This window comes from Ctenopharyngodon idella, chromosome 7 (genome assembly GCF_019924925.1).
Source record: "Ctenopharyngodon idella isolate HZGC_01 chromosome 7, HZGC01, whole genome shotgun sequence".
In the NCBI taxonomy this organism is placed as follows: Eukaryota; Metazoa; Chordata; class Actinopteri; order Cypriniformes; family Xenocyprididae; genus Ctenopharyngodon; species Ctenopharyngodon idella.
The window spans coordinates 19,885,550-19,901,280 of record NC_067226.1 but is presented as its reverse complement, the minus strand read 5'-3'; the positions used below and the strand labels follow the sequence as shown (position 1 = coordinate 19,901,280).

At 38.7% G+C, this 15,731-nt stretch overlaps 1 protein-coding gene across 5 annotated transcripts in view; it reads right to left on the bottom strand.

Moving 5' to 3' along the window:
- Window positions 1–15,731, bottom strand: part of nhsl2 (NHS-like 2) — an 83,743-nt gene that overhangs the window by 54,216 nt on the left and 13,796 nt on the right. The window lies entirely within an intron of this gene.

Genomic DNA, 15,731 nt, shown 5'->3' with positions numbered 1-15,731 from the left:
TAAAGTGAGTGCGTCTCCCCTGCTGAAAAATCCTGCATTGCTCATCATAAGGAATGTTTTGCATGCTGGGACCACCAGCACAGGATGTTGGTTATCAGCATGGGAAGTGGGAGTGCTGGTGGACCAGCTACTCCAGCTCAGTTTTGCTTGAGAACAGCATGACTATGCTGGTCCACCAACTAGACCAGCATACCAGCACTATACCAGCTCTAAGCATAAACCAGTCTGGACCAACATGGAATTCATGCTGGATTTCTCAGCAGGGTCTTCAGGAGACTTGGATTAAACCACTCGATTTATATGGATCACGTATGGACTTTTTAAAGCACCACATTTTTTTATGTGTGAACTATCCCATTCCCTTTAAGAGGCTTTATTTTCCATGAGTGTCCATAGTTGAAGAAACATCCATTATCCTTTTCCCCCATATTATTAATTATGGGTTCACCAAGGTATTAGAAGAAACTGGACCTGTTTCTCAATGACAGCAGTGGCTCCAGCTGCAATGTGAACCTGTGCAGCACACCAACCAACTGTTACTATGATTAAATGTGACAACAACAATATTGTTGATCTTCATAGGAATGCTTGACTGACATTGACACTAACAGTGAGTGAAACAGCTAAACAGCTAAAGAGTAAAATGCTTTAGGGGACATCTGTATGCTGTGTTTCCGTGATCATACCTCCAGCAGAACTGATAATGAAAATGAGTTAATGTTACAAGACATGGAGCAGAAGAATGATCAGATTTTCCCCATGTTACAAAACTGCATGTTAGTGTAAGCACATGGCATCTCTCCCAGCATACCAACTTAGTTTCAATTGGCTTTTCTTCACACTCGTCTATGACCATAACATATTCTGCTCCCTCAATCATCATAAAAGCTGTGTCAGCATCTTTAGTTTCAGCACCTTCTGTCAAACCTGCAGAGTTGCTTGAAAATCATTACTTCATTCCTACACGGGAAACAGAATGAGAAAAGGGAGGCGAAACTCTGATAGCACAGCAGGTTTCATTACTCCAGCAGCACAGAAGATCTCTCATGACATCTCTCTTCCCTCTGGCTCTTACAATACACTGGCTGTCAATCATCAGCTCCATATACACAAAGTTCTCCAAAGGCCTAGATGCTGGGAATTTTCTGTCATTATCCAGCTGTCAGTCATAAAAACATGACTGTAAAACTACGCTTCTCACTCACTGTCATAGCCTCATCAGTGAGCCTCATCAAATCCCACAAACTCAATTTGTCAACCTGTGGAAGTAATTGCCAGGACACACCGCACAGATTTTGCAAGTTGCATTGGCATGAAAAACTAAATTAAAATGGTCACTGGAAGCAAAAACTTTCAGACTATTTCATCTCATTCTGACAAGCAAGTTTGTAGTGATATTGGCTAGGAAGTATATTCAAAACAAAGTTCTGTCCAAAACCTGTTCAACACTCACCTGGATCATAGACCAGGACCCACTTTTCCAATTCCCACAGGACAAAATGACAAAGGAAATGGAAAAGGACACTAGCATGTGCAGTTCTGCTCTGCTGCAACAGAGGGTGAGGGGTGCAGAAGAACACGGTCACATTTAGGGGGCTTAGAAAGAGAAGCAAAAAGAAGGAGTGGTGGGAGGGAAAGAGGGTGGAGTGAAGAGAAATAGGGAAGGAGAAATAGGAGAGAGAGCCCCCCTTCTTTTCTCTGTTTTTTAACTCATGGCAGACTTTGTGAAAACCCCATGAACCGAGCCTTGGAGGAGGGAACGCCTACTTTATTCCTCCTATCCTGGTTTTGCTCCCTCCTTTTCACTCGGTCCTCTGGAGCCATTTCCCAACAATATTGTTGAGAGATTAGTGAGGAGGGGGTTGAGGCCTCCTAAAGCTCCTCACCACACAGACATTATTGAAGAAAGAAAGAATATGGAGGACCAGACCAAAACTAATTACGAAGAAAACCCAGAAACTATGTGGAGCTGTTGGAAGATTTGTTTGCAGTAAATGAATAATCCCCTCCTGCCTTCCCAGTCATTCGCATTCCCAACACGGAGGAGCTTTAAGACTTAAAATAATATTGTTTAAATAGAGGGTGTTATAAGATGAGGTGAAAACCTTAGAAACTCAAACAAAACAGAAAATGTGCAATGTATTTAAGCAGAAGCAGATGAGTACTGCAGAGAAAGATGGAGAGATGATAGATGAGAAGTGGTTTATGGTGCTCGTGAGGTAGTGAGTACATCACTGTAAGATGATGAGAGCCAAAACTCTGAAGACCTCAGTTTCACACACACATAAACCTCAGCCGCATAAACATGCCTACACCATCTGGGAGGCAAAACACAAACACAGCATAACGTGGCAAAAAGATGCCCTCTGAGTGAATTGTATGGCTCAGGAAGGAGGAATAGGAAAAGGAGAGAAGAACGAGAAAACACATTTAAAAGAGAACGTAAGGCTGGGAATTAGTGCACTGATTCGGAATGTGATCAGATCAATGTAAAAGCTGCACATTTGATCTGATTATAGTAGCTTTGTGAGCGCTGCCACTAGCATCCTGGGTGGGCGCGGTGGGTAGAGAGGCAATCAGGATGACTTTATACTGTGCAACTTCTCTACAGCAACAGCACCTGGCCCTTCAATCAGCCTCTCAGTTTTTCAACAGGCAGGAAGAAACAGAGTAACATGAGAGGAGAGAAGAGAGGGATGAATAAACCCAAAGAAAGAATGCCCTCCACTCCGCCATCTGAGAGGATTAGAACTGCTCTGGAGGTTAAAGCTAGAACTCTTTCTCATACAATCTCTGCACACCTCCTTCACTTTTACACCCCTTTCTCTGAAGTGAGATCCTGTGACTCTGAAATGACACGCTTCACTTTCATCTGTGCCCACACTTTACACTGCAAGCAATATATATATATATATATTATAGCTAATACTTGATTAAAGTCCACATGTAATAAAATTAGCCCTTTTTACTTTCTTAGCACACATGACTAGACTTGTGGTGAACAATTAACCATTCAAGTTAATCCACAGAAAAAAGTTTGTCTTTGGTCAAAATCTGAAAATTTGCTTTATTCTTTGGTTTTCTGATGATGTCAGTTTGATGGCTTCACTTGGAAATAAGTCACAATACTGAAGTAAAGTTAGTGGCGATTGAGCAAGTGAACACAAGCAAGAGTCCTGATGTTCATGAATATCAGCAGTGCTGCATGTAATCACAACAGTGTTCAGAAAAAAACAGCATGATTGTGAGTGAGATTTTATAGAACAGTTAATATTGAGTATAATAATACTTGTAATAATACTTTTAAACACAACTTCATCTGTTTTTGCTCCACCAATGAAAATAATTCCAAAAAAGGCCAAAGGAATCAAGGAATCTTGAAGGAATCAGTGTGTTTTAATGAACTGGTTGAGGGAATGATTCAATGAATCTGTTACAATCACCAGCTGGAGTGCCCAGGATATGCACCAGAGGGCACTTCTCCCCAGAACATTGTCATTTCACCATGAACTACATATCCCAGAATCCTTTGCCCAGACTCATTATCCCTGATTAGTTTCAGCTGTTTCTCATTTACCCTTGTTAACTCTGTCTATATAAACCTGGTTAACTCAGTCACTCTTTGCGAAGTCTTGTATGTCTCACACTGGATTTCTGAGCATTATTTCTGGTTTTCCGACTCATGATTTTGATCTTCTGCTTGTCTCCCTGGATTTCCCTGTTTGCTTGTGTCTTGGACTCTGTCATTGTTTGTATTGTTTGCCCAGTGATTTTGACCCTTGCCTGTTATATGGATTACGATTCTGGATTGCCCCAATAAAAGCTGCATTTGGATCCTCAACCCGTGTCTCAGAGCAGTTTGTGACAGAACCGATCATAAAAGACAGTAATTTCTGAATGAATCTGTGTTTTTGAACAAATTGGTTGAATGAATGATTCAATGACTCACTCATAAAGAAAGTCACTTGCTGCCACCAACTTAAGTAATAATGTAACATCTAAAAAGTCACTGAAAAATCCCACAAACACAAACTAACAGCATTTAGAACTGAAGTGTGTAATTGTTTGGGGCGGGACTATCTTGTCTTGTTCAGTGTTTTAAAAGTTTCAAATAACCAACCACCCTTCTGAATCACACAAATCTAGATGTCCAGTGAAGTATGCACCAGAAGTGTTTCCTCCGAGAAGGCAAGGGAGGCAGCAGCTCCTCCAAAAATTTGGATGAGAAAATAATCCACAGTACAAAAATAAAATATTATGAAATATGACATTAAAAAGTATATAAGTCAAAATCCCAATGCCACACCAGTGTTTATAGTTACAGCACGAGGCAGCGTCTCTTGCCTCCCCTGAGTCCAATGAGTTTTAACAGACCCCCTAAAGCATGCTGTGGGTTTGGTGGGGAGTAATTGAGAATGAATGGAAACTGCTTCCATCGCACTTTGATTCTGAAAATGAACGAAGGTCTTACGGATTTGGATGGAACGACATGAGGGTGAGTACTTAAAGACAGAAATTTCATTTTTGGCTGAACTAACCCTTTAATGGGCAGACTAATTAATAAGAAAGTCAACTCACCCACTTATATATCACAGCTTAATGTCACGTCACATTCAAACTTGAGAACATGATCTGTGAGGGGTTTTTAGAGAGCAATCAGTTTGGTGAAATTAAACGTAGGCTACATCTCCGTGCCTGTGACCACCATGACACCCGTAGTGTTTACTGAGCCATGATGACTGATAATATGAAAATAATTTCTTACTGTGCTCTATCGTTATTATTTTGGAATAAATGTAAATGTTTTTAAAAAGCACTTCATTGATTAGAAATATACTTTGTTTAAAAAAAGTGTAACTGGAACATGAATTTACATTAAAAAGAAAACTTCCTCATTTCAGAACACCACTGCACAACAGTTGGAGCTGCATCTTGGACAGCATTTGATGTAGAACTGCGTCTTTTTTTTTTTTTTTTTTTTTTCCCAGATCCCAAGAGTCATAATAGAGTAAACAGAAGATGGAACAAAAGCAGCGTAATCTCTCATATTTCCTGTTAGGTTGTTGGTAGCAAAACGTGAATGCATGCTCGCAGACACATTTTAATATGTACATATACATAATAATGATCATGTGTGCATGCATGAAGTCGGTCTTCTGCATCCCTCATGGCAAGACTATTAAATAGTATTAAAATACACTTTCCAATACAATTTTATGCACACAACCCCACACTCTGGCATATAATCCCTTAAAAGGGAGGAAAAACTCAATCCCTCAATCTACTTCAGCCTATATCCTACTAAGGCAAATGCTCTCTGCCTCTTTCTCTCTCTGTCTTCCTCTTCATACTGTAAACAGCAGTGCAGACACCATAATCTCTCTCAGTAAAAAAAACAAAAAAAGGACTTCTCTCCAAGCCCCGGGGCCATTGAGTCTGTTGTTCACCCGATCTCTCTGTACATGACAGCCTTTACAAATGTAGGAGGGTGAACCATCCATCGGTTACGCCAGGTGCTTAATTATGCAGAGATTTAAAATAAAGACCATAGCAAAGTTAAAAGGACATGAGTAGGGCAAATATAGGCAGATCACGTAGAGTTCAATGCAGAGATAAGCAGTCTTGTTATTCCCTCTAGTGGATTTGAATAGAACTGCACGTGCTGTTGCAGAAATGCAAAAATATTTAGTCACCACCAAAGAACAGATTTCTCAGTACAGTTTATGCTCATTACAATTATTTCCTAGACATTTGAACACAATTATGTCAAATCATGTGTTTTTAATATAATATTATCTATTTCATTGCAAAATGTTTTTGAAAATATTCTTTTGAAGCATAAAACTGAGTTTTAAGCTTGTTATTAGAAGTAAAATTATAAATGACGCATGACAAAAATGTAATCTCTTATTAATCAAGCAGTTGTTTTAAAGGGGACACCTGTAAAACATTTATTAAGAGATGGGGGGGAATCATATTATGTGCACACTAAATGCCTTGGATTATGGTAAGATTTTGGACTTTCTATAGAAAATAAAGATAAACTATTTAGTGGCAAAGGAGTATAACCAACCAGGGGAAACAATACAACAATACTGGTTATTTTTAAACACAATCACCCATTTCTCTAATGAAAGATGTTCATATCCTAAGAGTTGGTCCCTGTCACTGATTCAAACTAAGCTTCTTCTTTTTTATTTTTTTATTTCAAAAAGCCAGTCAGGCAGTAAAACACAACACTATCAGAGCTCTGAAGGGCTTTACAGAGAGTAATGTGTGTCAGGATGCTGCTTTCAGCATAGACAGCGAGGAAAGTGCATTCATTCTGTATAATAATCAACAAATGGCCACTGAAGGGGTCAAACAAAAAGAGCGGGGGGCAGAATGGGAAGTAAATGCAAGAGAATTTAAATACATGCACACATCGACAGTTCGTATTAGTGTTGAGCCCTTAGGTGTATATAAACACACACCTGCTGTTTACATGCCCATTGTTCATTGCCTCTAGGTGTGTGTGCTAATCCCGCCCACAAAACTGACTGACGGACAGATATAATGAACCGTGCTGAAGAAACAACAAACCAAAGATAGTTAAACAGTAATTAATCCATCACTGATGCAACACCTCACAAATCTGAGTCAGCCTTAAAATCAATGAACTCATGCTGGATTAGCAATATAACACCTTACGTAATCTTAAATAACACACAAGTGTGTGTATTTCTGTCTGTATTCTGCTATCAGCACATCTTAGCAAATCAGAACTGCAACAATCCATATACTGCAGATACAAAAAGAGCAGGAATACACACAAACACACACATACACAAACATAAATGTATACAAATATGTCAAATATGTGAGCAAATGGACTAACCTGTTCACAAGGATCAAAAGATGCAGCTGAACAACAGTCCAATAGTATGCCAAACATATAGAAACTGAGGCCTGCACACACACAAGTTTGGAGAGAGAGAGAGAGAGAGGAGGAGGAGGAGGAGGAGGAGGAGGAGGAGGAGTTAGGCCTCCTCCACACACACACACACACACACACACACACACACACACACACACACACACACTGAGGTGGTGTGACTCTTTGACTGAGCTGTGCATAGGCTTCCAGCTGGCCTGTCTTTCAGTAAAGCACTGGGCTGATCTGTTCTCCAGTATATAAAGATGCCACTATCTCCTCTCGACTGCCTATAAACTCAATTAAGTCTGTCAGACACCCTCCCTCCTCCTATATCTGTCTCCCAACCTCCCTTTCTTTCCCCACCAGAACCAGTACTCAACTGTGCTATTTTGAGACACAATGAATATGAACTAAAATGTGCTTTTAACATACTCTGTATTAAAAAAATGTATTTAGTTAACACCTATAGTACACAAAGTGTACACGTTTTAATTCATATTCATGGTGTCTCAAAATAGCACAGTTGAGTGCACTTAGATGTTCTTACGATTATCTTAAGAAGTACTAAAGAAGAATTTTTAGTATATTAAGTACAAAATTAGTGCGCGAAAATAGAGCACTTTAAGTACATTATGGAAGTGTACTTTTTTTTTTTTTTCACCTGGGATTTTAGTCAGCTGTTTTTGAGAATTCAAACACTGGTCAACAGAGGCATGTGATTATAATTACTCAGTGTCTGAGCAGGACAGTCAAACTATTTCTAGATCAGTGGTTCTAAACTAGGAGACCATGGCCCACAAGGGGGCCTCAGCAAATGTCCAAATGACTCAAAATGACTTAAAATGTTTTGAAATAACAAAACAAAACAAGAATTAAAATAAGCTAAATCAACTAAAAAACAAGATGTTTCTTATTTGAATATACCACCAAACTTGGCCTCATGTTGTTCCAAACCTGTAAGACTTTCTTTGTTTTGTGGAACATTAAAAAAAGAAAATAAGAGAAATCTCTCAGTGTTTTGTTTTTCGACCATCCAGTGTTGTTTGTTTCCCAGCGTTCTTCAAAATATCTTTTTTTGTGTGTGTGTTAGCATAAGAAAGAACCCCATAAAAGTTTGAGTAAATGATGACAGAATTTTCAGTTTTAGGGGGAACCATCACTTTAATATGATTTAAAGGGATAGTTCACCCAAAAATGAAAATTACCCCATGATTTACTCACCCTCAAGCCATCCTAGGTGTATATGACATTCTTCTTTCAGACGAATATAATCAGAGTTAGATTAAATAATGTCCAGGCTAATCCATGCTTTATAATGGGAGTGGATGGTGCCCCAAATTCTAAAGACAGAAAAAATGCACTCATCCATTATAAAAGAAGTCTACACGGCTCCGGGGGTTAATAAAGGCCTTCTGAAGTGAAGCGATGCGTTTGTGTAAGAAAAATGTCCATATTTACAACTTTATAAACTGTAATCTCTAACTTCCGCTAGCTGTCATACACGCGTTCACGAGAGAGTGGCGTTCCAGCTTGTGATGTAAGACGCATGCGCAGCGTGAGCTCCAGTAAGAATATGCTAGTCTCACGAGAACCAAGTTGTGTACAGCAAAGGAAATCCACACGAAGAAGCGAATTATTTGAGCTATACTCTACATTTTATGTTAAAATGCTGATTTCTTGTGAATATCCGGGTTGCTTCAACAAAGCTAAAGTCTTAAGATTACGTGCGCCGACATCAAAGGGAGATGCAGAGCGCTGTGCATGACTGGCTGCCGCTTCAAACCTGGATTGTTTGTTTGTTTGTTTTGCTGCACGGATCGGATTACTGCTTTATTTGTATTTCTATATCACCATCGGATTACTGTGCTTTTTAATCCAGTTCTAACTGTTGGTGCTTTGGACTTGATTGTTGACCGCAATTTTTACTGCCTGCAAGTTTTGCCATCGGGCTGCTGCTAGCTCTCTACCTTGTTGTGAGCTCTCTACCTGTTGCGTCTTCAACCACTTTCAGCTCATCAGATGGGTGAGTTACCGCTCTTTGCGCGGTTTGTTTACTGCTTGCTATCTTGGTGTGTTGTCTCCCTCTTAGCCTGCTGTTTTTGGTCATGTGACTTACGGGGTTTGGCTAACGTGGTTTTTGCTAGTGATTGGCATTTACTCCGACAATATAAACATGCCTCGGCCAACAGTTTTTCAGTTTGTTTTGCTGCTGCAGCCTCCTCCATCTCCCGTAGTTCCTGGTCGGTATACTCCAGTTCAAACAAATATGGCTGGGCAAAAAACAAAGTCTTCTCTTGGCTTATATCGAAATCCTCCGACATTTTTCTTAACAAATCCTAGTTTTGTACTTTTAATTCATGACCGGTGTTTTGTTTTGCTCTCTTCTCTGCGCTTCCGTGTTCGTCACCGGAGCTCACACTGCGCATGAGTCCTACGTCATAAGCTGGGACACCACTCTCTTGTGAACGCACGTATGACAGTTAGCGGAAGCTAGAGATTACAGTTTATAAAGTTTGAAATATGGATATTTTTCTTACACAAACGCATCGCTTCGCTTCAGAAGGCCTTTATTAACCCCCCGGAGCCGTGTGGACTTCTTTTATAATGGATGAGTGCATTTTTTCTGTCTTTAGAAATTGGGGCACCATCCACTCCCATTATAAAGCATGGATTAGCCTGGACATTATTTAATATAACTCTGATTATATTTGTCTGAAAGAAGAATGTCATATACACCTAGGATGGCTTGAGGGTGAGTAAATCATGGGGTAATTTTCATTTTTGGGTGAACTATCCCTTTAATATTAATTTACACAATATTTACTCATTTATTCGCTAAAAAAATATTTTTGGGGGAAATGTGCACTATCCATTTATCAGTTAATGACTGGATCATGCAACAAAAGAAAGAACAGAGAAAAGACAACACTTTGTGAATGCAACATTTTGTGTGTATGAAAATTGAGTGCAGATCAAGATTGAGCTGTAGAGCGCACTTCTGGGGAATTTAAGATGATAGGTTACATTCCACTGGAGGTTCTCCAGTATTTACTAAACCAGTTAGTCCACTGCTTGTTGTGCTGTGACACACTCACTGTAACAGTTACATTACTGATCAACAACACACACGTAATACATACAATTCCTCATAGGTCCACACACACGCACACCATACTGATTATGTTATGATACTAAACACTTCACTCGGACCTACAACTAATGGTGCACACGCTGAGTGATGCTCTAAAAACCTTATTGTGTGTGTGTCCCTCAAACCAGCCAGAGGGCATTTTGAAAAAGGTCTTCCCTTCCCATACACCCACTCACATAACCCTCTGTCACCACCATTGAATCTGACACTGATCTCTGTGTGTGTGTGTGTGTGTGTGTGTGTGTGTGTGTGTGTGTGTGTGTGTGTGTGTGTGTGTGTGTGTGTGTGTGTGAGAGTGAGAGAGAGAGATTCCACAATAAGGATATAATTGAGACCGCTACATTGCACACATGCAAGAGTGACACAAATATACACAACGATATTATTGTATTAACTGTAAGGCATATATATATATATATATATATATATATATATATTTATTATATAGACACACACACATATGTATGAATATATAGAGTGAAGAATTAACCTGACATCACCTGAAAAGAACAGCAAATAAACATTTCATTGTGCTTTATCAATATGCACTGACTCACTTGCACTGAGTGATGCCATTGTTTCCCTGCAGCAATGAAAAGATATTTTCAGTGATCTAAGAAGCTGAGTTGGGTTAACCAGCAAAAAAGAATAGGGCCGCGGCCTCACTGCACCATTGGGAGGTGTGTGTGGTCAGGGAAAAGCTCCTAATGTGGGCCTGTAGCATCCAAGATGAGTCTGCATGTGCCAGAACAAGCAGCCAGCACGAAGATTCAGACTCAAAGGATGAGCGGAATGAAAGGCACGTATTGAGGCAAAAAAAAAAAAAAAAAAAAAAAAACATAGCTTATGAATTAATTCACTCACAAAGATGAAAACATTTCGAGAATGAACAGCGTAAAGAGAATGACACGCGTCCAAATCAATCCAAACCCCTTTGGTATATGAACAAAAGTTTTCCATAGTCTCCTAGCACTGGTCTGGGTGGTCAACTCTTTCCGTTTAACCCTGAAAATCTCCCAAAATAAACAAAACTCATCTTGGAACAGTATTTAACGAAAAGGGTTTAATGGAAAAAGCGATTCGGTGCTCCTCACGCCCTCTGCCTCAACTCTCTTGGAGAATGTAAACAAAGCAAACAGTGAAGAAACTTGATGGACTTGTTATAAAGAAGAAATACCCATAATTCACAGCAGACCGTATTGACAGTGAGGACTTCAGTTGCTCTAAAGGGGTTATTTACCACTGGGCAAACTTCAATAACAATTCGATAGGTGGAACAGGCTTATATTTGAGGAAATGGAACAATGGAGTGCAGACACGTAGGGAAGAAAGAGGGTGTGAGAGAAATATGGAGAGAACACTATTGCTCTGGAATGGCCGCCTAGCTGAGATAACTATCAACGCTGTGAGAACGGAGCAATGGGTTGTTTTTTGCTGGAAAAGAGAGAGCTGTATTGGAAAAGATTGCTTCTTTGTTGTCCACATAACTGGATTAATACGAACATGGAAGGTGGAAAACATCTGCTGAGCATTACGAGCCGTCGGGGGACGCCCATGCACCTCTTGCGCCTTGGAGCCTCACAAACACACGTGCAAAAAGACACACGCTCGCACTTACACAATCCACACGGTGCTCATTTCCTGCCTGGATAGTGGGGCCAAGCCGTCAGCACCGTTTCTTGACTCGTTCTATACCTTCACTCCCATCCCCCCCACCCCTATATTTCAGAAACTCAAGTGGAAGTTATAGAGGCGTTTCCACATCAGCACTATAATACAGTAAAACACAGGCACGCCATCTGCACACTTATTCAGCCATATACTTGATCAGTCCTAACTCACTGAGGAATGTAAAACCAAAGAAAACAAAATGGAGAGGATGACATCATAGCAAATGGAGGAAAGGGAAGAGTAGCAGAGTGCTTTAAAGTGGAAGATGATGTAATTACAAGCATGAGTGTTGAGCATCAGTTCACAACTTGGCTCATGACGTTCGTTAATGTAGACAACATGGAGACATTATGCATGTAATGTGGTTACTAAAACTTTTTCACACCAGGTGATTTCACATCAGGCTACCATCCTACTGACTTTCTGAAAGTCATTCTGTCTGTTTCCATGGAGATGATTGGCTGAGAGAAAACGACCAAACTTCCAACAAAGAGCAGATGATTCAGACTCTCTGTAGACATGTTTTCAGATCTCCCTTCCTGTTAGGATGCTTTTTTCTTATCTAAATTTTAATCACGATAAAAGAATCCACAAATCTGCTGTAAGACCCACACTGGGCACATACTATTGAGTCTTGTCAGCAGGCCTGGGGATTTAGCTATCCCAGCATGCCCGTCGTAGCATGGCACTAAAGCGGCAGAACACTCTCAGCGGTTACCTCTAAAAATAAACAAAGATGACAACAACAAACACTGGGGTTAGCGCTGAGTTGCATCTGCCAAATATGAGCTGATGCCTTTAGTTAGGAGTGCAAAAAAATGTCAGAAGTAACTTATATGTCACCTTAGCACAACTTGAGGAATTCAAGAAGCTGAACAACCGCAATTCCTGGACCACATATATAATCTAATTCCAAACCATCCAGAGTTGCCTCACTCATTTAAATACTACCAGAAACATTTAGAGATTCAAAACACTGTTGTAACTCTGTAAAATCCTTTCAAAGCATTACCACAGATCAGACCAGACCTCAATGTTTATAAAGACTGAGTAAAGAAATGGTCCCAGACAACATAACCTACTTTCCCTCCAAAATTCAGTGCAGCCAAAGCCTTTCAGTTACTTAAAGGTAGGTTGGTTTACTTGAATATGACAAAAATGCATAGTGATGTTTCATCAAATATTCACTCAAGACATTTCGAATGTATTGACACACACTACAGTTTGGGGATTTTTTTTAATGTTTTATAAAGACGTCTTTTATGCTCACCAAGGCTGCATTTATTTGAATAAAAATACAGTAAAAACAGCAATTTTGTGAAATATTATTTCCATTTAAAACAAGTGTTTTCTATTTGAATATATTTTAAAATGTAATTTATTCCTGTGATGGCAAAACTGAATTTTTAGCATCATTTCTCCAGTCTTCAGTGTCACATGATCCTTCAGAAATCATTCTAATATGCTGATTTGCTGTTGAAGAAACATTTCTTATTATTATCAACGCTGAAAACAGTTGTGCTGCTTAATATTTTTGTGGAAACCATGATACTATTTCAGGACTCTTTGACGAATAGTTCAAAATAACAGCATTTATTTGAAGTAGATTTTTTTGTAACATTATAAAGTCTTTACTGTCACTTCTAATCAATTTAATACATCCTTGCTAAATGTCTTTCAAAAAAAAAAAAAAAAAAAAAAAAAAAGACTGACCCAACACTTTTGAGCAATTGTTTGCTCTCTATTGCAATCCATGGGTACTCATATAAACTATAAAAATCCAAATTACAGTGGATATGCAGAGTCACAATGGGTAATGATTATAGGTAATGAATGACCTATAACTTCAAATGAAACCTGGCAGCTAAATTCCATTAAAAAAAACATCCAATCAATGTATAACAACAGTCTCTGCAGAAACCACCAATTACAAAACCGTCTGTTTTGAGTTAATAATAAAACAATACAGCATTAACCAGATGCTAAAGATCTCTTTTAATCTCGTCCAGCAACACAAACAGAGAGAATGAAAGAGCATCTCAGCTCTTCAACATTCTGGAGCCGTTGCCTGGACCACAATCAGAAGACTTTGAGAAACCCGTTTCATGAAATATGGATCAAATGAAATGCAAGAATCTCACCCAGAGAGCCAAAAACATCCTGTTCTCAAAATCGTCTCTCAGTACCTAAAAAGAAAACACAAACAGCTAAACTGATTAAAACACGTTTCTCAGGCTTAACTACATAGACCGAACAAATTTACTCACTCGCAAATGGCTTAAATGCACCAAAGATAAATACCGGCATGAACTGTTCAGTCCATTACTGAGTGCACACATGAAACACTAAAAAATTCAGTTTTGGCTCCAATACTCCCATCTGATAGTGTCATATGATGATTGGCGCTGAAGGTCTCCATGTCCCATGCCCAGAGGGTACAGCTCAATGCTCTGCTTTATTCTGCTGCTTTCTATCTGTTTTATTCCACAAAGCAATTATGAAAAGAACTGCAGATGTTGAGTCAGTGAGCAGAAATCTGAGGCCTGGCTGGTTGATAAACAGTAGACTGATAGTGCAGTCATGAGACCAACATACCAGCCCTCATTCGCTAGTTAACATATGTAAGAGATGGAGGAAAGAAGCCAGAAAATCACTACCATTCCACGGTTGATAATGTCTGTTCAAATATCCAATTAAAAGTGTTAACATTTCTTGGCCTTACTGCATCATTGACAACATTTTCAATGAATGTTGAACTTCTCAGAATTGTATAAAAGCTATATCAACTAGGGGTGTAACGGTACACGTATTCGTACTGAGAATTTTTGGTATGTGTCTCTCAGTTCGGTACACATGTGTACTGACGAATACAGAGTTGAAGCCCATTAACCACTTTTAACCACCAATAATCGCAATAAGCTTTGCGAAATTCAAACAATAAATGCCGTTTTGTCGCTCTTTGATGTGCCGTGACAGATCACTGTATTGGCGCCTCAGTTCAGGGCGGCAGCGTGGAGCGCGAGTGAACGCGATCATCTCTTCCTCTTAATAGCCTACTAGCTACAGAATAAACTTAAATGAACATCTGAAGGTATGTTGAAAGATAGAGTACAACTTACTGAAATGTATCATCAGTGTTTCAACCGCCGAAAGACGTCAATAAAACAGCTTGTAAACAATATGTAACGTAGCATTTAGCCTACCTCAGAAAAGCCATTCAGTGTCCTCCACAGCTTGTTTAGCTCGATAGAGAAATGAACTCTTATGCTACATATATGCGCTATATTAGCCTATATATTCATTTTATTTTACTCAACCTGTTTTGATTATTTAATGCATATGTTTAATGTATGTTTAAATAAATCTGTCATGAAGACAAGTTATGACGGCCACTGTGTAGCCTAAATGAATATATTTTAACAATGAACTGGAGTAGAAACATAATTTTATTATTCGATTTAGAAGTTAATGCAAAAACTGCCTTAAATTCAATTTACATTTGCATACAATTTTTATGTGAGTGTTGATTATTATATCTAAAAATAAATAACAACTGAATTTAATAATTTGGGCTCTGTTGTTAATTGTAGCCTTTAATATTATTGTAATGTGCAAGAAAGGGCTATCTATATATATAGTTTACAGCATTAGCAGAGATAGATTTTTTTTTTTTATCCTTAAGTAAATTATAATTAAACTTATTTAAAGACAGAGATACAATTTGTTCAGTAAACCACTTTTTAATAAAAATAATTTAAAAAAAAAAACTATTTTATATTTAGTTTTCTCCACCTGCTGTACCAAACCCGTACCTAACCATGACTTCAATACCGAGGTACGTACCAAACCGTCATTTTTGTGTACTGTTACACCCCAATATCAACAAATTAAAAACGTATTAAAAATGTATTATTTATAAGCTTTATAATACAATTAAAAATGTATTATTTATAAGCTTCATAAATAATACATTTTATTATCATTGTTATTATT